This window comes from Pongo pygmaeus, chromosome 9 (assembly GCF_028885625.2).
Source record: "Pongo pygmaeus isolate AG05252 chromosome 9, NHGRI_mPonPyg2-v2.0_pri, whole genome shotgun sequence".
NCBI classification, from domain to species: Eukaryota; Metazoa; Chordata; class Mammalia; order Primates; family Hominidae; genus Pongo; species Pongo pygmaeus.
This window is the reverse complement of record NC_072382.2, coordinates 47781307-47802904: the sequence shown is the minus strand read 5'-3', so window position 1 is coordinate 47802904 and position 21598 is coordinate 47781307.

Genomic DNA, 21598 nt, shown 5'->3' with positions numbered 1-21598 from the left:
CTTTTTGTAGAATCTGCAAGTGGATATTTGGAGCCGTTTGAGGCCTATGCTGGAAAAGGAAATATCTTCACATAAAAACTGAACAGAAGCATTCTCAGAAACTTCTTTGTGTTGAGTGCATTCAACTCACAGACTTGAACTTACCTGTAGAAAGAGCAGTTTTGAAACACTCTTTTGGTAAAATCTGCAAGTGGTTATTTGGAGCACTTCGAGGCCTGTGCTGGGATATGGAATATCTTCACCTAAAAACTACAGAGAAGCATTCTCAGAAAGTTCCTCACGATGCATTCATTCAACTCACAGAGTTGAACCTTCCTTTTAATAGAACAGTTTTGAAACACTCTTTTTGTAGAATCTGCGAGAGGATATTTGGAGCGTTTTGAGGCCTATGCTGGAAAAGGAAATATCTTCACCTAAAAACTAGACAGAAGCATCCTCAGAAACTTCTGTGTGATGAGTGCATTCAACTCACAGACTTGAACGTTTCTTTTGATAGAACAGTTTGGAAACATTACGTTTGTAGAATCTGCAAGTGTTTATTCGGAGCACCTTGAGGCCTATGTTGGAAAAGGAAATATCTTCACATAAAAACTACAGAGAAGGATTCTCAGAAACTTCTTTGTGATTAGTCCATTCAACTCACAGAGTTGAACCTACCAATTGATAGAGAAGTTTGGAAACACTCTTTTTGTAGAATCTGCAAGTGGATATTTGGAGCCGTTTGAGGCCTATGCTGGAAAAGGAAATATCTTCACATAAAAACTGAACAGAAGCATTCTCAGAAACTTCTTTGTGTTGAGTGCATTCAACTCACAGACTTGAACTTACCTGTAGAAAGAGCAGTTTTGAAACACTCTTTTGGTAAAATCTGCAAGTGGTTATTTGGAGCACTTCGAGGCCTGTGCTGGGATATGGAATATCTTCACCTAAAAACTACAGAGAAGCATTCTCAGAAAGTTCTTCACGATGCATTCATTCAACTCACAGAGTTGAACCTTCCTTTTGATAGAACAGTTTTGAAACACTCTTTTTGTAGAATCTGCAAGAGGATATTTGGAGCGTTTTGAGGCCTATGCTGGAAAAGGAAATATCTTCACCTAAAAACTAGACAGAAGCATCCTCAGAAACTTCTGTGTGATGAGTGCATTCAACTCACAGACTTGAACGTTTCTTTTGATAGAACAGTTTGGAAACATTACGTTTGTAGAATCTGCAAGTGTTTATTCGGAGCACCTTGAGGCCTATGTTGGAAAAGGAAATATCTTCACATAAAAACTAGAGAGAAGGATTCTCAGAAACTTCTTTGTGATGAGTTCATTCAACTCACAGAGTTGAACCTACCAATTGATAGAGAAGTTTGGAAACACTCTTTTTGTAGAATCTGCAAGTGGATATTTGGAGCCGTTTGAGGCCTATGCTGGAAAAGGAAATATCTTCACATAAAAACTGAACAGAAGCATTCTCAGAAACTTCTTTGTGTTGAGTGCATTCAACTCACAGACTTGAACTTACCTGTAGAAACAGCAGTTTTGAAACACTCTTTTGGTAAAATCTGCAAGTGGTTATTTGGAGCACTTCGAGGCCTGTGCTGGGATATGGAATATCTTCACCTAAAAACTACAGAGAAGCATTCTCAGAAAGTTCTTCACGATGCATTCATTCAACTCACAGAGTTGAACCTTCCTTTTGATAGAACAGTTTTGAAACACTCTTTTTGTAGAATCTGCGAGAGGATATTTGGAGCGTTTTGAGGCCTATGCTGGAAAAGGAAATATCTTCACCTAAAAACTAGACAGAAGCATCCTCAGAAACTTCTGTGTGATGAGTGCATTCAACTCACAGACTTGAACGTTTGTTTTGATAGAACAGTTTGGAAACATTACGTTTGTAGAATCTGCAAGTGTTTATTCGGAGCACCTTGAGGCCTATGTTGGAAAAGGAAATATCTTCACATAAAAACTAGAGAGAAGGATTCTCAGAAACTTCTTTGTGATGAGTTCATTCAACTCACAGAGTTGAACCTACCAATTGATAGAGAAGTTTGGAAACACTCTTTTTGTAGAATCTGCAAGTGGATATTTGGAGCCGTTTGAGGCCTATGCTGGAAAAGGAAATATCTTCACATAAAAACTGAACAGAAGCATTCTCAGAAACTTCTTTGTGTTGAGTGCATTCAACTCACAGACTTGAACTTACCTGTAGAAAGAGCAGTTTTGAAACACTCTTTTGGTAAAATCTGCAAGTGGTTATTTGGAGCACTTCGAGGCCTGTGCTGTGATATGGAATATCTTCACCTAAAAGCTACAGAGAAGCATTCTCAGAAAGTTCTTCACCATGCATTCATTCAACTCACAGAGTTGAACCTTCCTTTTGATAGAACAGTTTTGAAACACTCTTTTTGTAGAATCTGCAAGAGGATATTTGGAGCGTTTTGAGGCCTATGCTGGAAAAGGAAATATCTTCACCTAAAAACTAGACAGAAGCATCCTCAGAAACTTCTGTGTGATGAGTGCATTCAACTCACAGACTTGAACGTTTCTTTTGATAGAACAGTTTGGAAACATTACGTTTGTAGAATCTGCAAGTGTTTATTCGGAGCACCTTGAGGCCTATGTTGGAAAAGGAAATATCTTCACATAAAAACTAGAGAGAAGGATTCTCAGAAACTTCTTTGTGATGAGTTCATTCAACTCACAGAGTTGAACCTACCAATTGATAGAGAAGTTTGGAAACACTCTTTTTGTAGAATCTGCAAGTGGATATTTGGAGCCGTTTGAGGCCTATGCTGGAAAAGGAAGTATCTTCACATAAAAACTGAACAGAAGCATTCTCAGAAACTTCTTTGTGTTGAGTGCATTCAACTCACAGACTTGAACTTACCTGTAGAAAGAGCAGTTTTGAAACACTCTTTTGGTAAAATCTGCAAGTGGTTATTTGGAGCACTTCGAGGCCTGTGCTGGGATATGGAATATCTTCACCTAAAAACTACAGAGAAGCATTCTCAGAAAGTTCTTCACGATGCATTCATTCAACTCACAGAGTTGAACCTTCCTTTTGATAGAACAGTTTTGAAACACTCTTTTTGTAGAATCTGCGAGAGGATATTTGGAGCGTTTTGAGGCCTATGCTGGAAAAGGAAATATCTTCACCTAAAAACTAGACAGAAGCATTCTCAGAAACTTCTGTGTGATGAGTGCATTCAACTCACAGACTTGAACGTTTCTTTTGATAGAACAGTTTGGAAACATTACGTTTGTAGGATCTGCAAGTGTTTATTCGGAGCACCTTGAGGCCTATGTTGGAAAAGGAAATATCTTCACATAAAAACTACAGAGAAGGATTCTCAGAAACTTCTTTGTGATTAGTCCATTCAACTCACAGAGTTGAACCTACCAATTGATAGAGAAGTTTGGAAACACTCTTTTTGTAGAATCTGCAAGTGGATATTTGGAGCCGTTTGAGGCCTATGCTGGAAAAGGAAATATCTTCACATAAAAACTGAACAGAAGCATTCTCAGAAACTTCTTTGTGTTGAGTGCATTCAACTCACAGACTTGAACTTACCTGTAGAAAGAGCAGTTTTGAAACACTCTTTTTGTAAAATCTGCAAGTGGTTATTTGGAGCACTTCGAGGCCTGTGCTGGGATATGGAATATCTTCACCTAAAAACTACAGAGAAGCATTCTCAGAAAGTTCTTCATGATGCATTCATTCAACTCACAGAGTTGAACCTTCCTTTTGATAGAACAGTTTTGAAACACTCTTTTTGTAGAATCTGCAAGAGGATATTTGGAGCGTTTTGAGGCCTATGCTGGAAAAGGAAATATCTTCACCTAAAAACTAGACAGAAGCATCCTCAGAAACTTCTGTGTGATGAGTGCATTCAACTCACAGACTTGAACGTTTGTTTTGATAGAACAGTTTGGAAACATTACGTTTGTAGAATCTGCAAGTGTTTATTCGGAGCACCTTGAGGCCTATGTTGGAAAAGGAAATATCTTCACATAAAAACTAGAGAGAAGGATTCTCAGAAACTTCTTTGTGATGAGTTCATTCAACTCACAGAGTTGAACCTACCAATTGATAGAGAAGTTTGGAAACACTCTTTTTGTAGAATCTGCAAGTGGATATTTGGAGCCGTTTGAGGCCTATGCTGGAAAAGGAAGTATCTTCACATAAAAACTGAACAGAAGCATTCTCAGAAACTTCTTTGTGTTGAGTGCATTCAACTCACAGACTTGAACTTACCTGTAGAAAGAGCAGTTTTGAAACACTCTTTTGGTAAAATCTGCAAGTGGTTATTTGGAGCACTTCGAGGCCTGTGCTGGGATATGGAATATCTTCACCTAAAAACTACAGAGAAGCATTCTCAGAAAGTTCTTCACGATGCATTCATTCAACTCACAGAGTTGAACCTTCCTTTTGATAGAACAGTTTTGAAACACTCTTTTTGTAGAATCTGCGAGAGGATATTTGGAGCGTTTTGAGGCCTATGCTGGAAAAGGAAATATCTTCACCTAAAAACTAGACAGAAGCATTCTCAGAAACTTCTGTGTGATGAGTGCATTCAACTCACAGACTTGAACGTTTCTTTTGATAGAACAGTTTGGAAACATTACGTTTGTAGGATCTGCAAGTGTTTATTCGGAGCACCTTGAGGCCTATGTTGGAAAAGGAAATATCTTCACATAAAAACTACAGAGAAGGATTCTCAGAAACTTCTTTGTGATTAGTCCATTCAACTCACAGAGTTGAACCTACCAATTGATAGAGAAGTTTGGAAACACTCTTTTTGTAGAATCTGCAAGTGGATATTTGGAGCCGTTTGAGGCCTATGCTGGAAAAGGAAATATCTTCACATAAAAACTGAACAGAAGCATTCTCAGAAACTTCTTTGTGTTGAGTGCATTCAACTCACAGACTTGAACTTACCTGTAGAAAGAGCAGTTTTGAAACACTCTTTTTGTAAAATCTGCAAGTGGTTATTTGGAGCACTTCGAGGCCTGTGCTGGGATATGGAATATGTTCACCTAAAAACTACAGAGAAGCATTCTCAGAAAGTTCTTCATGATGCATTCATTCAACTCACAGAGTTGAACCTTCCTTTTGATAGAACAGTTTTGAAACACTCTTTTTGTAGAATCTGCAAGAGGATATTTGGAGCGTTTTGAGGCCTATGCTGGAAAAGGAAATATCTTCACCTAAAAACTAGACAGAAGCATCCTCAGAAACTTCTGTGTGATGAGTGCATTCAACTCACAGACTTGAACGTTTGTTTTGATAGAACAGTTTGGAAACATTACGTTTGTAGAATCTGCAAGTGTTTATTCGGAGCACCTTGAGGCCTATGTTGGAAAAGGAAATATCTTCACATAAAAACTAGAGAGAAGGATTCTCAGAAACTTCTTTGTGATGAGTTCATTCAACTCACAGAGTTGAACCTACCAATTGATAGAGAAGTTTGGAAACACTCTTTTTGTAGAATCTGCAAGTGGATATTTGGAGCCGTTTGAGGCCTATGCTGGAAAAGGAAATATCTTCACATAAAAACTGAACAGAAGCATTCTCAGAAACTTCTTTGTGTTGAGTGCATTCAACTCACAGACTTGAACTTACCTGTAGAAACAGCAGTTTTGAAACACTCTTTTGGTAAAATCTGCAAGTGGTTATTTGGAGCACTTCGAGGCCTGTGCTGGGATATGGAATATCTTCACCTAAAAACTACAGAGAAGCATTCTCAGAAAGTTCTTCACGATGCATTCATTCAACTCACAGAGTTGAACCTTCCTTTTGATAGAACAGTTTTGAAACACTCTTTTTGTAGAATCTGCGAGAGGATATTTGGAGCGTTTTGAGGCCTATGCTGGAAAAGGAAATATCTTCACCTAAAAACTAGACAGAAGCATTCTCAGAAACTTCTGTGTGATGAGTTCATTCAACTCACAGACTTGAACGTTTCTTTTGATAGAACAGTTTGGAAATATTACGTTTGTAGGATCTGCAAGTGTTTATTCGGAGCACCTTGAGGCCTATGTTGGAAAAGGAAATATCTTCACATAAAAACTACAGAGAAGGATTCTCAGAAACTTCTTTGTGATTAGTCCATTCAACTCACAGAGTTGAACCTACCAATTGATAGAGAAGTTTGGAAACACTCTTTTTGTAGAATCTGCAAGTGGGTATTTGGAGCCGTTTGAGGCCTATGCTGGAAAAGGAAATATCTTCACATAAAAACTGAACAGAAGCATTCTCAGAAACTTCTTTGTGTTGAGTGCATTCAACTCACAGACTTGAACTTACCTGTAGAAAGAGCAGTTTTGAAACACTCTTTTTGTAAAATCTGCAAGTGGTTATTTGGAGCACTTCGAGGCCTGTGCTGGGATATGGAATATCTTCACCTAAAAACTACAGAGAAGCATTCTCAGAAAGTTCTTCATGATGCATTCATTCAACTCACAGAGTTGAACCTTCCTTTTGATAGAACAGTTTTGAAACACTCTTTTTGTAGAATCTGCAAGAGGATATTTGGAGCGTTTTGAGGCCTATGCTGGAAAAGGAAATATCTTCACCTAAAAACTAGACAGAAGCATCCTCAGAAACTTCTGTGTGATGAGTGCATTCAACTCACAGACTTGAACGTTTGTTTTGATAGAACAGTTTGGAAACATTACGTTTGTAGAATCTGCAAGTGTTTATTCGGAGCACCTTGAGGCCTATGTTGGAAAAGGAAATATCTTCACATAAAAACTAGAGAGAAGGATTCTCAGAAACTTCTTTGTGATGAGTTCATTCAACTCACAGAGTTGAACCTACCAATTGATAGAGAAGTTTGGAAACACTCTTTTTGTAGAATCTGCAAGTGGATATTTGGAGCCGTTTGAGGCCTATGCTGGAAAAGGAAATATCTTCACATAAAAACTGAACAGAAGCATTCTCAGAAACTTCTTTGTGTTGAGTGCATTCAACTCACAGACTTGAACTTACCTGTAGAAACAGCAGTTTTGAAACACTCTTTTGGTAAAATCTGCAAGTGGTTATTTGGAGCACTTCGAGGCCTGTGCTGGGATATGGAATATCTTCACCTAAAAACTACAGAGAAGCATTCTCAGAAAGTTCTTCACGATGCATTCATTCAACTCACAGAGTTGAACCTTCCTTTTGATAGAACAGTTTTGAAACACTCTTTTTGTAGAATCTGCGAGAGGATATTTGGAGCGTTTTGAGGCCTATGCTGGAAAAGGAAATATCTTCACCTAAAAACTAGACAGAAGCATCCTCAGAAACTTCTGTGTGATGAGTGCATTCAACTCACAGACTTGAACGTTTCTTTTGATAGAACAGTTTGGAAACATTACGTTTGTAGAATCTGCAAGTGTTTATTCGGAGCACCTTGAGGCCTATGTTGGAAAAGGAAATATCTTCACATAAAAACTACAGAGAAGGATTCTCAGAAACTTCTTTGTGATTAGTCCATTCAACTCACAGAGTTGAACCTACCAATTGATAGAGAAGTTTGGAAACACTCTTTTTGTAGAATCTGCAAGTGGATATTTGGAGCCGTTTGAGGCCTATGCTGGAAAAGGAAATATCTTCACATAAAAACTGAACAGAAGCATTCTCAGAAACTTCTTTGTGTTGAGTGCATTCAACTCACAGACTTGAACTTACCTGTAGAAACAGCAGTTTTGAAACACTCTTTTGGTAAAATCTGCAAGTGGTTATTTGGAGCACTTCGAGGCCTGTGCTGGGATATGGAATATCTTCACCTAAAAACTACAGAGAAGCATTCTCAGAAAGTTCTTCACGATGCATTCATTCAACTCACAGAGTTGAACCTTCCTTTTGATAGAACAGTTTTGAAACACTCTTTTTGTAGAATCTGCGAGAGGATATTTGGAGCGTTTTGAGGCCTATGCTGGAAAAGGAAATATCTTCACCTAAAAACTAGACAGAAGCATCCTCAGAAACTTCTGTGTGATGAGTGCATTCAACTCACAGACTTGAACGTTTCTTTTGATAGAACAGTTTGGAAACATTACGTTTGTAGAATCTGCAAGTGTTTATTCGGAGCACCTTGAGGCCTATGTTGGAAAAGGAAATATCTTCACATAAAAACTAGAGAGAAGGATTCTCAGAAACTTCTTTGTGATGAGTTCATTCAACTCACAGAGTTGAACCTACCAATTGATAGAGAAGTTTGGAAACACTCTTTTTGTAGAATCTGCAAGTGGATATTTGGAGCCGTTTGAGGCCTATGCTGGAAAAGGAAATATCTTCACATAAAAACTGAACAGAAGCATTCTCAGAAACTTCTTTGTGTTAAGTACATTCAACTCACAGACTTGAACTTACCTGTAGAAAGAGCAGTTTTGAAACACTCTTTTGGTAAAATCTACAAGTGGTTATTTGGAGCACTTCGAGGCCTGTGCTGGGATATGGAATATCTTCACCTAAAAACTACAGAGAAGCATTCTCAGAAAGTTCTTCACGATGCATTCATTCAACTCACAGAGTTGAACACTTCCTTTTGATAGAACAGTTTTGAAACACTCTTTTTGTAGAATCTGCAAGAGGATATTTGGAGCGTTTTGAGGCCTATGCTGGAAAAGGAAATATCTTCACCTAAAAACTAGACAGAAGCATCCTCAGAAACTTCTGTGTGATGAGTGCATTCAACTCACAGACTTGAACGTTTCTTTTGATAGAACAGTTTGGAAACATTACGTTTGTAGAATCTGCAAGTGTTTATTCGGAGCACCTTGAGGCCTATGTTGGAAAAGGAAATATCTTCACATAAAAACTAGAGAGAAGGATTCTCAGAAACTTCTTTGTGATGAGTTCATTCAACTCACAGAGTTGAACCTACCAATTGATAGAGAAGTTTGGAAACACTCTTTTTGTAGAATCTGCAAGTGGATATTTGGAGCCGTTTGAGGCCTATGCTGGAAAAGGAAATATCTTCACATAAAAACTGAACAGAAGCATTCTCAGAAACTTCTTTGTGTTGAGTGCATTCAACTCACAGACTTGAACTTACCTGTAGAAAGAGCAGTTTTGAAACACTCTTTTGGTAAAATCTGCAAGTGGTTATTTGGAGCACTTCGAGGCCTGTGCTGGGATATGGAATATCTTCACCTAAAAACTACAGAGAAGCATTCTCAGAAAGTTCTTCACGATGCATTCATTCAACTCACAGAGTTGAACCTTCCTTTTGATAGAACAGTTTTGAAACACTCTTTTTGTAGAATCTGCGAGAGGATATTTGGAGCGTTTTGAGGCCTATGCTGGAAAAGGAAATATCTTCACCTAAAAACTAGACAGAAGCATTCTCAGAAACTTCTGTGTGATGAGTGCATTCAACTCACAGACTTGAACGTTTCTTTTGATAGAACAGTTTGGAAATATTACGTTTGTAGGATCTGCAAGTGTTTATTCGGAGCACCTTGAGGCCTATGTTGGAAAAGGAAATATCTTCACATAAAAACTACAGAGAAGGATTCTCAGAAACTTCTTTGTGATTAGTCCATTCAACTCACAGAGTTGAACCTACCAATTGATAGAGAAGTTTGGAAACACTCTTTTTGTAGAATCTGCAAGTGGATATTTGGAGCCGTTTGAGGCCTATGCTGGAAAAGGAAATATCTTCACATAAAAACTGAGCAGAAGCATTCTCAGAAACTTCTTTGTGTTGAGTGCATTCAACTCACAGACTTGAACTTACCTGTAGAAAGAGCAGTTTTGAAACACTCTTTTTGTAAAATCTGCAAGTGGTTATTTGGAGCACTTCGAGGCCTGTGCTGGGATATGGAATATCTTCACCTAAAAACTACAGAGAAGCATTCTCAGAAAGTTCTTCATGATGCATTCATTCAACTCACAGAGTTGAACCTTCCTTTTGATAGAACAGTTTTGAAACACTCTTTTTGTAGAATCTGCAAGAGGATATTTGGAGCGTTTTGAGGCCTATGCTGGAAAAGGAAATATCTTCACCTAAAAACTAGACAGAAGCATCCTCAGAAACTTCTGTGTGATGAGTGCATTCAACTCACAGACTTGAACGTTTGTTTTGATAGAACAGTTTGGAAACATTACGTTTGTAGAATCTGCAAGTGTTTATTCGGAGCACCTTGAGGCCTATGTTGGAAAAGGAAATATCTTCACATAAAAACTAGAGAGAAGGATTCTCAGAAACTTCTTTGTGATGAGTTCATTCAACTCACAGAGTTGAACCTACCAATTGATAGAGAAGTTTGGAAACACTCTTTTTGTAGAATCTGCAAGTGGATATTTGGAGCCGTTTGAGGCCTATGCTGGAAAAGGAAATATCTTCACATAAAAACTGAACAGAAGCATTCTCAGAAACTTCTTTGTGTTGAGTGCATTCAACTCACAGACTTGAACTTACCTGTAGAAACAGCAGTTTTGAAACACTCTTTTGGTAAAATCTGCAAGTGGTTATTTGGAGCACTTCGAGGCCTGTGCTGGGATATGGAATATCTTCACCTAAAAACTACAGAGAAGCATTCTCAGAAAGTTCTTCACGATGCATTCATTCAACTCACAGAGTTGAACCTTCCTTTTGATAGAACAGTTTTGAAACACTCTTTTTGTAGAATCTGCGAGAGGATATTTGGAGCGTTTTGAGGCCTATGCTGGAAAAGGAAATATCTTCACCTAAAAACTAGACAGAAGCATCCTCAGAAACTTCTGTGTGATGAGTGCATTCAACTCACAGACTTGAACGTTTCTTTTGATAGAACAGTTTGGAAACATTACGTTTGTAGAATCTGCAAGTGTTTATTCGGAGCACCTTGAGGCCTATGTTGGAAAAGGAAATATCTTCACATAAAAACTAGAGAGAAGGATTCTCAGAAACTTCTTTGTGATGAGTTCATTCAACTCACAGAGTTGAACCTACCAATTGATAGAGAAGTTTGGAAACACTCTTTTTGTAGAATCTGCAAGTGGATATTTGGAGCCGTTTGAGGCCTATGCTGGAAAAGGAAATATCTTCACATAAAAACTGAACAGAAGCATTCTCAGAAACTTCTTTGTGTTAAGTACATTCAACTCACAGACTTGAACTTACCTGTAGAAAGAGCAGTTTTGAAACACTCTTTTGGTAAAATCTACAAGTGGTTATTTGGAGCACTTCGAGGCCTGTGCTGGGATATGGAATATCTTCACCTAAAAACTACAGAGAAGCATTCTCAGAAAGTTCTTCACGATGCATTCATTCAACTCACAGAGTTGAACACTTCCTTTTGATAGAACAGTTTTGAAACACTCTTTTTGTAGAATCTGCAAGAGGATATTTGGAGCGTTTTGAGGCCTATGCTGGAAAAGGAAATATCTTCACCTAAAAACTAGACAGAAGCATCCTCAGAAACTTCTGTGTGATGAGTGCATTCAACTCACAGACTTGAACGTTTCTTTTGATAGAACAGTTTGGAAACATTACGTTTGTAGAATCTGCAAGTGTTTATTCGGAGCACCTTGAGGCCTATGTTGGAAAAGGAAATATCTTCACATAAAAACTACAGAGAAGGATTCTCAGAAACTTCTTTGTGATGAGTTCATTCAACTCACAGAGTTGAACCTACCAATTGATAGAGAAGTTTGGAAACACTCTTTTTGTAGAATCTGCAAGTGGATATTTGGAGCCGTTTGAGGCCTATGCTGGAAAAGGAAATATCTTCACATAAAAACTGAACAGAAGCATTCTCAGAAACTTCTTTGTGTTGAGTGCATTCAACTCACAGACTTGAACTTACCTGTAGAAAGAGCAGTTTTGAAACACTCTTTTGGTAAAATCTGCAAGTGGTTATTTGGAGCACTTCGAGGCCTGTGCTGGGATATGGAATATCTTCACCTAAAAACTACAGAGAAGCATTCTCAGAAAGTTCTTCACGATGCATTCATTCAACTCACAGAGTTGAACCTTCCTTTTTATAGAACAGTTTTGAAACACTCTTTTTGTAGAATCTGCGAGAGGATATTTGGAGCGTTTTGAGGCCTATGCTGGAAAAGGAAATATCTTCACCTAAAAACTAGACAGAAGCATTCTCAGAAACTTCTGTGTGATGAGTGCATTCAACTCACAGACTTGAACGTTTCTTTTGATAGAACAGTTTGGAAATATTACGTTTGTAGGATCTGCAAGTGTTTATTCGGAGCACCTTGAGGCCTATGTTGGAAAAGGAAATATCTTCACATAAAAACTACAGAGAAGGATTCTCAGAAACTTCTTTGTGATTAGTCCATTCAACTCACAGAGTTGAACCTACCAATTGATAGAGAAGTTTGGAAACACTCTTTTTGTAGAATCTGCAAGTGGGTATTTGGAGCCGTTTGAGGCCTACGCTGGAAAAGGAAGTATCTTCACATAAAAACTGAACAGAAGCATTCTCAGAAACTTCTTTGTGTTGAGTGCATTCAACTCACAGACTTGAACTTACCTGTAGAAAGAGCAGTTTTGAAACACTCTTTTTGTAAAATCTGCAAGTGGTTATTTGGAGCACTTCGAGGCCTGTGCTGGGATATGGAATATCTTCACCTAAAAACTACAGAGAAGCATTCTCAGAAAGTTCTTCATGATGCATTCATTCAACTCACAGAGTTGAACCTTCCTTTTGATAGAACAGTTTTGAAACACTCTTTTTGTAGAATCTGCAATAGGATATTTGGAGCGTTTTGAGGCCTATGCTGGAAAAGGAAATATCTTCACCTAAAAACTAGACAGAAGCATCCTCAGAAACTTCTGTGTGATGAGTGCATTCAACTCACAGACTTGAACGTTTGTTTTGATAGAACAGTTTGGAAACATTACGTTTGTAGAATCTGCAAGTGTTTATTCGGAGCACCTTGAGGCCTATGTTGGAAAAGGAAATATCTTCACATAAAAACTAGAGAGAAGGATTCTCAGAAACTTCTTTGTGATGAGTTCATTCAACTCACAGAGTTGAACCTACCAATTGATAGAGAAGTTTGGAAACACTCTTTTTGTAGAATCTGCAAGTGGATATTTGGAGCCGTTTGAGGCCTATGCTGGAAAAGGAAATATCTTCACATAAAAACTGAACAGAAGCATTCTCAGAAACTTCTTTGTGTTGAGTGCATTCAACTCACAGACTTGAACTTACCTGTAGAAACAGCAGTTTTGAAACACTCTTTTGGTAAAATCTGCAAGTGGTTATTTGGAGCACTTCGAGGCCTGTGCTGGGATATGGAATATCTTCACCTAAAAACTACAGAGAAGCATTCTCAGAAAGTTCTTCACGATGCATTCATTCAACTCACAGAGTTGAACCTTCCTTTTGATAGAACAGTTTTGAAACACTCTTTTTGTAGAATCTGCGAGAGGATATTTGGAGCGTTTTGAGGCCTATGCTGGAAAAGGAAATATCTTCACCTAAAAACTAGACAGAAGCATCCTCAGAAACTTCTGTGTGATGAGTGCATTCAACTCACAGACTTGAACGTTTCTTTTGATAGAACAGTTTGGAAACATTACGTTTGTAGAATCTGCAAGTGTTTATTCGGAGCACCTTGAGGCCTATGTTGGAAAAGGAAATATCTTCACATAAAAACTAGAGAGAAGGATTCTCAGAAACTTCTTTGTGATGAGTTCATTCAACTCACAGAGTTGAACCTACCAATTGATAGAGAAGTTTGGAAACACTCTTTTTGTAGAATCTGCAAGTGGATATTTGGAGCCGTTTGAGGCCTATGCTGGAAAAGGAAGTATCTTCACATAAAAACTGAACAGAAGCATTCTCAGAAACTTCTTTGTGTTGAGTGCATTCAACTCACAGACTTGAACTTACCTGTAGAAAGAGCAGTTTTGAAACACTCTTTTGGTAAAATCTGCAAGTGGTTATTTGGAGCACTTCGAGGCCTGTGCTGGGATATGGAATATCTTCACCTAAAAACTACAGAGAAGCATTCTCAGAAAGTTCTTCACGATGCATTCATTCAACTCACAGAGTTGAACCTTCCTTTTGATAGAACAGTTTTGAAACACTCTTTTTGTAGAATCTGCGAGAGGATATTTGGAGCGTTTTGAGGCCTATGCTGGAAAAGGAAATATCTTCACCTAAAAACTAGACAGAAGCATCCTCAGAAACTTCTGTGTGATGAGTGCATTCAACTCACAGACTTGAACGTTTCTTTTGATAGAACAGTTTGGAAACATTACGTTTGTAGAATCTGCAAGTGTTTATTCGGAGCACCTTGAGGCCTATGTTGGAAAAGGAAATATCTTCACATAAAAACTAGAGAGAAGGATTCTCAGAAACTTCTTTGTGATGAGTTCATTCAACTCACAGAGTTGAACCTACCAATTGATAGAGAAGTTTGGAAACACTCTTTTTGTAGAATCTGCAAGTGGATATTTGGAGCCGTTTGAGGCCTATGCTGGAAAAGGAAATATCTTCACATAAAAACTGAACAGAAGCATTCTCAGAAACTTCTTTGTGTTAAGTACATTCAACTCACAGACTTGAACTTACCTGTAGAAAGAGCAGTTTTGAAACACTCTTTTGGTAAAATCTACAAGTGGTTATTTGGAGCACTTCGAGGCCTGTGCTGGGATATGGAATATCTTCACCTAAAAACTACAGAGAAGCATTCTCAGAAAGTTCTTCACGATGCATTCATTCAACTCACAGAGTTGAACACTTCCTTTTGATAGAACAGTTTTGAAACACTCTTTTTGTAGAATCTGCAAGAGGATATTTGGAGCGTTTTGAGGCCTATGCTGGAAAAGGAAATATCTTCACCTAAAAACTAGACAGAAGCATCCTCAGAAACTTCTGTGTGATGAGTGCATTCAACTCACAGACTTGAACGTTTCTTTTGATAGAACAGTTTGGAAACATTACGTTTGTAGAATCTGCAAGTGTTTATTCGGAGCACCTTGAGGCCTATGTTGGAAAAGGAAATATCTTCACATAAAAACTAGAGAGAAGGATTCTCAGAAACTTCTTTGTGATGAGTTCATTCAACTCACAGAGTTGAACCTACCAATTGATAGAGAAGTTTGGAAACACTCTTTTTGTAGAATCTGCAAGTGGATATTTGGAGCCGTTTGAGGCCTATGCTGGAAAAGGAAATATCTTCACATAAAAACTGAACAGAAGCATTCTCAGAAACTTCTTTGTGTTGAGTGCATTCAACTCACAGACTTGAACTTACCTGTAGAAAGAGCAGTTTTGAAACACTCTTTTGGTAAAATCTGCAAGTGGTTATTTGGAGCACTTCGAGGCCTGTGCTGGGATATGGAATATCTTCACCTAAAAACTACAGAGAAGCATTCTCAGAAAGTTCTTCACGATGCATTCATTCAACTCACAGAGTTGAACCTTCCTTTTGATAGAACAGTTTTGAAACACTCTTTTTGTAGAATCTGCGAGAGGATATTTGGAGCGTTTTGAGGCCTATGCTGGAAAAGGAAATATCTCCACCTAAAAACTAGACAGAAGCATTCTCAGAAACTTCTGTGTGATGAGTGCATTCAACTCACAGACTTGAACGTTTCTTTTGATAGAACAGTTTGGAAATATTACGTTTGTAGGATCTGCAAGTGTTTATTCGGAGCACCTTGAGGCCTATGTTGGAAAAGGAAATATCTTCACATAAAAACTACAGAGAAGGATTCTCAGAAACTTCTTTGTGATTAGTCCATTCAACTCACAGAGTTGAACCTACCAATTGATAGAGAAGTTTGGAAACACTCTTTTTGTAGAATCTGCAAGTGGATATTTGGAGCCGTTTGAGGCCTATGCTGGAAAAGGAAATATCTTCACATAAAAACTGAGCAGAAGCATTCTCAGAAACTTCTTTGTGTTGAGTGCATTCAACTCACAGACTTGAACTTACCTGTAGAAAGAGCAGTTTTGAAACACTCTTTTTGTAAAATCTGCAAGTGGTTATTTGGAGCACTTCGAGGCCTGTGCTGGGATATGGAATATCTTCACCTAAAAACTACAGAGAAGCATTCTCAGAAAGTTCTTCACGATGCATTCATTCAACTCACAGAGTTGAACCTTCCTTTTGATAGAACAGTTTTGAAACACTCTTTTTGTAGAATCTGCAAGAGGATATTTGGAGCGTTTTGAGGCCTATGCTGGAAAAGGAAATATCTTCACCTAAAAACTAGACAGAAGCATCCTCAGAAACTTCTGTGTGATGAGTGCATTCAACTCACAGACTTGAACGTTTGTTTTGATAGAACAGTTTGGAAACATTACGTTTGTAGAATCTGCAAGTGTTTATTCGGAGCACCTTGAGGCCTATGTTGGAAAAGGAAATATCTTCACATAAAAACTAGAGAGAAGGATTCTCAGAAACTTCTTTGTGATGAGTTCATTCAACTCACAGAGTTGAACCTACCAATTGATAGAGAAGTTTGGAAACACTCTTTTTGTAGAATCTGCAAGTGGATATTTGGAGCCGTTTGAGGCCTATGCTGGAAAAGGAAATATCTTCACATAAAAACTGAACAGAAGCATTCTCAGAAACTTCTTTGTGTTGAGTGCATTCAACTCACAGACTTGAACTTACCTGTAGAAACAGCAGTTTTGAAACACTCTTTTGGTAAAATCTGCAAGTGGTTATTTGGAGCACTTCGAGGCCTGTGCTGGGATATGGAATATCTTCACCTAAAAACTACAGAGAAGCATTCTCAGAAAGTTCTTCACGATGCATTCATTCAACTCACAGAGTTGAACCTTCCTTTTGATAGAACAGTTTTGAAACACTCTTTTTGTAGAATCTGCGAGAGGATATTTGGAGCGTTTTGAGGCCTATGCTGGAAAAGGAAATATCTTCACCTAAAAACTAGACAGAAGCATCCTCAGAAACTTCTGTGTGATGAGTGCATTCAACTCACAGACTTGAACGTTTCTTTTGATAGAACAGTTTGGAAACATTACGTTTGTAGAATCTGCAAGTGTTTATTCGGAGCACCTTGAGGCCTATGTTGGAAAAGGAAATATCTTCACATAAAAACTAGAGAGAAGGATTCTCAGAAACTTCTTTGTGATGAGTTCATTCAACTCACAGAGTTGAACCTACCAATTGATAGAGAAGTTTGGAAACACTCTTTTTGTAGAATCTGCAAGTGGATATTTGGAGCCGTTTGAGGCCTATGCTGGAAAAGGAAATATCTTCACATAAAAACTGAACAGAAGCATTCTCAGAAACTTCTTTGTGTTGAGTGCATTCAACTCACAGACTTGAACTTACCTGTAGAAAGAGCAGTTTTGAAACACTCTTTTGGTAAAATCTGCAAGTGGTTATTTGGAGCACTTCGAGGCCTGTGCTGGGATATGGAATATCTTCACCTAAAAACTACAGAGAAGCATTCTCAGAAAGTTCTTCACGATGCATTCATTCAACTCACAGAGTTGAACCTTCCTTTTGATAGAACAGTTTTGAAACACTCTTTTTGTAGAATCTGCGAGAGGATATTTGGAGCGTTTTGAGGCCTATGCTGGAAAAGGAAATATCTTCACCTAAAAACTAGACAGAAGCATTCTCAGAAACTTCTGTGTGATGAGTGCATTCAACTCACAGACTTGAACGTTTCTTTTGATAGAACAGTTTGGAAATATTACGTTTGTAGGATCTGCAAGTGTTTATTCGGAGCACCTTGAGGCCTATGTTGGAAAAGGAAATATCTTCACATAAAAACTACAGAGAAGGATTCTCAGAAACTTCTTTGTGATTAGTCCATTCAACTCACAGAGTTGAACCTACCAATTGATAGAGAAGTTTGGAAACACTCTTTTTGTAGAATCTGCAAGTGGATATTTGGAGCCGTTTGAGGCCTATGCTGGAAAAGGAAATATCTTCACATAAAAACTGAGCAGAAGCATTCTCAGAAACTTCTTTGTGTTGAGTGCATTCAACTCACAGACTTGAACTTACCTGTAGAAAGAGCAGTTTTGAAACACTCTTTTTGTAAAATCTGCAAGTGGTTATTTGGAGCACTTCGAGGCCTGTGCTGGGATATGGAATATCTTCACCTAAAAACTACAGAGAAGCATTCTCAGAAAGTTCTTCACGATGCATTCATTCAACTCACAGAGTTGAACCTTCCTTTTGATAGAACAGTTTTGAAACACTCTTTTTGTAGAATCTGCAAGAGGATATTTGGAGCGTTTTGAGGCCTATGCTGGAAAAGGAAATATCTTCACCTAAAAACTAGACAGAAGCATCCTCAGAAACTTCTGTGTGATGAGTGCATTCAACTCACAGACTTGAACGTTTGTTTTGATAGAACAGTTTGGAAACATTACGTTTGTAGAATCTGCAAGTGTTTATTCGGAGCACCTTGAGGCCTATGTTGGAAAAGGAAATATCTTCACATAAAAACTAGAGAGAAGGATTCTCAGAAACTTCTTTGTGATGAGTTCATTCAACTCACAGAGTTGAACCTACCAATTGATAGAGAAGTTTGGAAACACTCTTTTTGTAGAATCTGCAAGTGGATATTTGGAGCCGTTTGAGGCCTATGCTGGAAAAGGAAATATCTTCACATAAAAACTGAACAGAAGCATTCTCAGAAACTTCTTTGTGTTGAGTGCATTCAACTCACAGACTTGAACTTACCTGTAGAAACAGCAGTTTTGAAACACTCTTTTGGTAAAATCTGCAAGTGGTTATTTGGAGCACTTCGAGGCCTGTGCTGGGATATGGAATATCTTCACCTAAAAACTACAGAGAAGCATTCTCAGAAAGTTCTTCACGATGCATTCATTCAACTCACAGAGTTGAACCTTCCTTTTGATAGAACAGTTTTGAAACACTCTTTTTGTAGAATCTGCGAGAGGATATTTGGAGCGTTTTGAGGCCTATGCTGGAAAAGGAAATATCTTCACCTAAAAACTAGACAGAAGCATCCTCAGAAACTTCTGTGTGATGAGTGCATTCAACTCACAGACTTGAACGTTTCTTTTGATAGAACAGTTTGGAAACATTACGTTTGTAGAATCTGCAAGTGTTTATTCGGAGCACCTTGAGGCCTATGTTGGAAAAGGAAATATCTTCACATAAAAACTAGAGAGAAGGATTCTCAGAAACTTCTTTGTGATGAGTTCATTCAACTCACAGAGTTGAACCTACCAATTGATAGAGAAGTTTGGAAACACTCTTTTTGTAGAATCTGCAAGTGGATATTTGGAGCCGTTTGAGGCCTATGCTGGAAAAGGAAATATCTTCACATAAAAACTGAACAGAAGCATTCTCAGAAACTTCTTTGTGTTAAGTACATTCAACTCACAGACTTGAACTTACCTGTAGAAAGAGCAGTTTTGAAACACTCTTTTGGTAAAATCTACAAGTGGTTATTTGGAGCACTTCGAGGCCTGTGCTGGGATATGGAATATCTTCACCTAAAAACTACAGAGAAGCATTCTCAGAAAGTTCTTCACGATGCATTCATTCAACTCACAGAGTTGAACACTTCCTTTTGATAGAACAGTTTTGAAACACTCTTTTTGTAGAATCTGCAAGAGGATATTTGGAGCGTTTTGAGGCCTATGCTGGAAAAGGAAATATCTTCACCTAAAAACTAGACAGAAGCATCCTCAGAAACTTCTGTGTGATGAGTGCATTCAACTCACAGACTTGAACGTTTCTTTTGATAGAACAGTTTGGAAACATTACGTTTGTAGAATCTGCAAGTGTTTATTCGGAGCACCTTGAGGCCTATGTTGGAAAAGGAAATATCTTCACATAAAAACTACAGAGAAGGATTCTCAGAAACTTCTTTGTGATGAGTTCATTCAACTCACAGAGTTGAACCTACCAATTGATAGAGAAGTTTGGAAACACTCTTTTTGTAGAATCTGCAAGTGGATATTTGGAGCCGTTTGAGGCCTATGCTGGAAAAGGAAATATCTTCACATAAAAACTGAACAGAAGCATTCTCAGAAACTTCTTTGTGTTGAGTGCATTCAACTCACAGACTTGAACTTACCTGTAGAAAGAGCAGTTTTGAAACACTCTTTTGGTAAAATCTGCAAGTGGTTATTTGGAGCACTTCGAGGCCTGTGCTGGGATATGGAATATCTTCACCTAAAAACTACAGAGAAGCATTCTCAGAAAGTTCTTCACGATGCATTCATTCAACTCACAGAGTTGAACCTTCCTTTTGATAGAACAGTTTTGAAACACTCTTTTTGTAGAATCTGCGAGAGGATATTTGGAGCGTTTTGAGGCCTATGCTGGAAAAGGAAATATCTTCACCTAAAAACTAGACAGAAGCATCCTCAGAAACTTCTGTGTGATGAGTGCATTCAACTCACAGACTTGAACGTTTCTTTTGATAGAACAGTTTGGAAACATTACGTTTGTAGAATCTGCAAGTGTTTATTCGGAGCACCTTGAGGCCTATGTTGGAAAAGGAAATATCTTCACATAAAAACTACAGAGAAGGATTCTCAGAAACTTCTTTGTGATTAGTCCATTCAACTCACAGAGTTGAACCTACCAATTGATAGAGAAGTTTGGAAACACTCTTTTTGTAGAATCTGCAAGTGGATATTTGGAGCCGTTTGAGGCCTATGCTGGAAAAGGAAATATCTTCACATAAAAACTGAACAGAAGCATTCTCAGAAACTTCTTTGTGTTGAGTGCATTCAACTCACAGACTTGAACTTACCTGTAGAAACAGCAGTTTTGAAACACTCTTTTGGTAAAATCTGCAAGTGGTTATTTGGAGCACTTCGAGGCCTGTGCTGGGATATGGAATATCTTCACCTAAAAACTACAGAGAAGCATTCTCAGAAAGTTCTTCACGATGCATTCATTCAACTCACAGAGTTGAACCTTCCTTTTGATAGAACAGTTTTGAAACACTCTTTTTGTAGAATCTGCGAGAGGATATTTGGAGCGTTTTGAGGCCTATGCTGGAAAAGGAAATATCTTCACCTAAAAACTAGACAGAAGCATCCTCAGAAACTTCTGTGTGATGAGTGCATTCAACTCACAGACTTGAACGTTTCTTTTGATAGAACAGTTTGGAAACATTACGTTTGTAGAATCTGCAAGTGTTTATTCGGAGCACCTTGAGGCCTATGTTGGAAAAGGAAATATCTTCACATAAAAACTAGAGAGAAGGATTCTCAGAAACTTCTTTGTGATGAGTTCATTCAACTCACAGAGTTGAACCTACCAATTGATAGAGAAGTTTGGAAACACTCTTTTTGTAGAATCTGCAAGTGGATATTTGGAGCCGTTTGAGGCCTATGCTGGAAAAGGAAATATCTTCACATAAAAACTGAACAGAAGCATTCTCAGAAACTTCTTTGTGTTAAGTACATTCAACTCACAGACTTGAACTTACCTGTAGAAAGAGCAGTTTTGAAACACTCTTTTGGTAAAATCTACAAGTGGTTATTTGGAGCACTTCGAGGCCTGTGCTGGGATATGGAATATCTTCACCTAAAAACTACAGAGAAGCATTCTCAGAAAGTTCTTCACGATGCATTCATTCAACTCACAGAGTTGAACACTTCCTTTTGATAGAACAGTTTTGAAACACTCTTTTTGTAGAATCTGCAAGAGGATATTTGGAGCGTTTTGAGGCCTA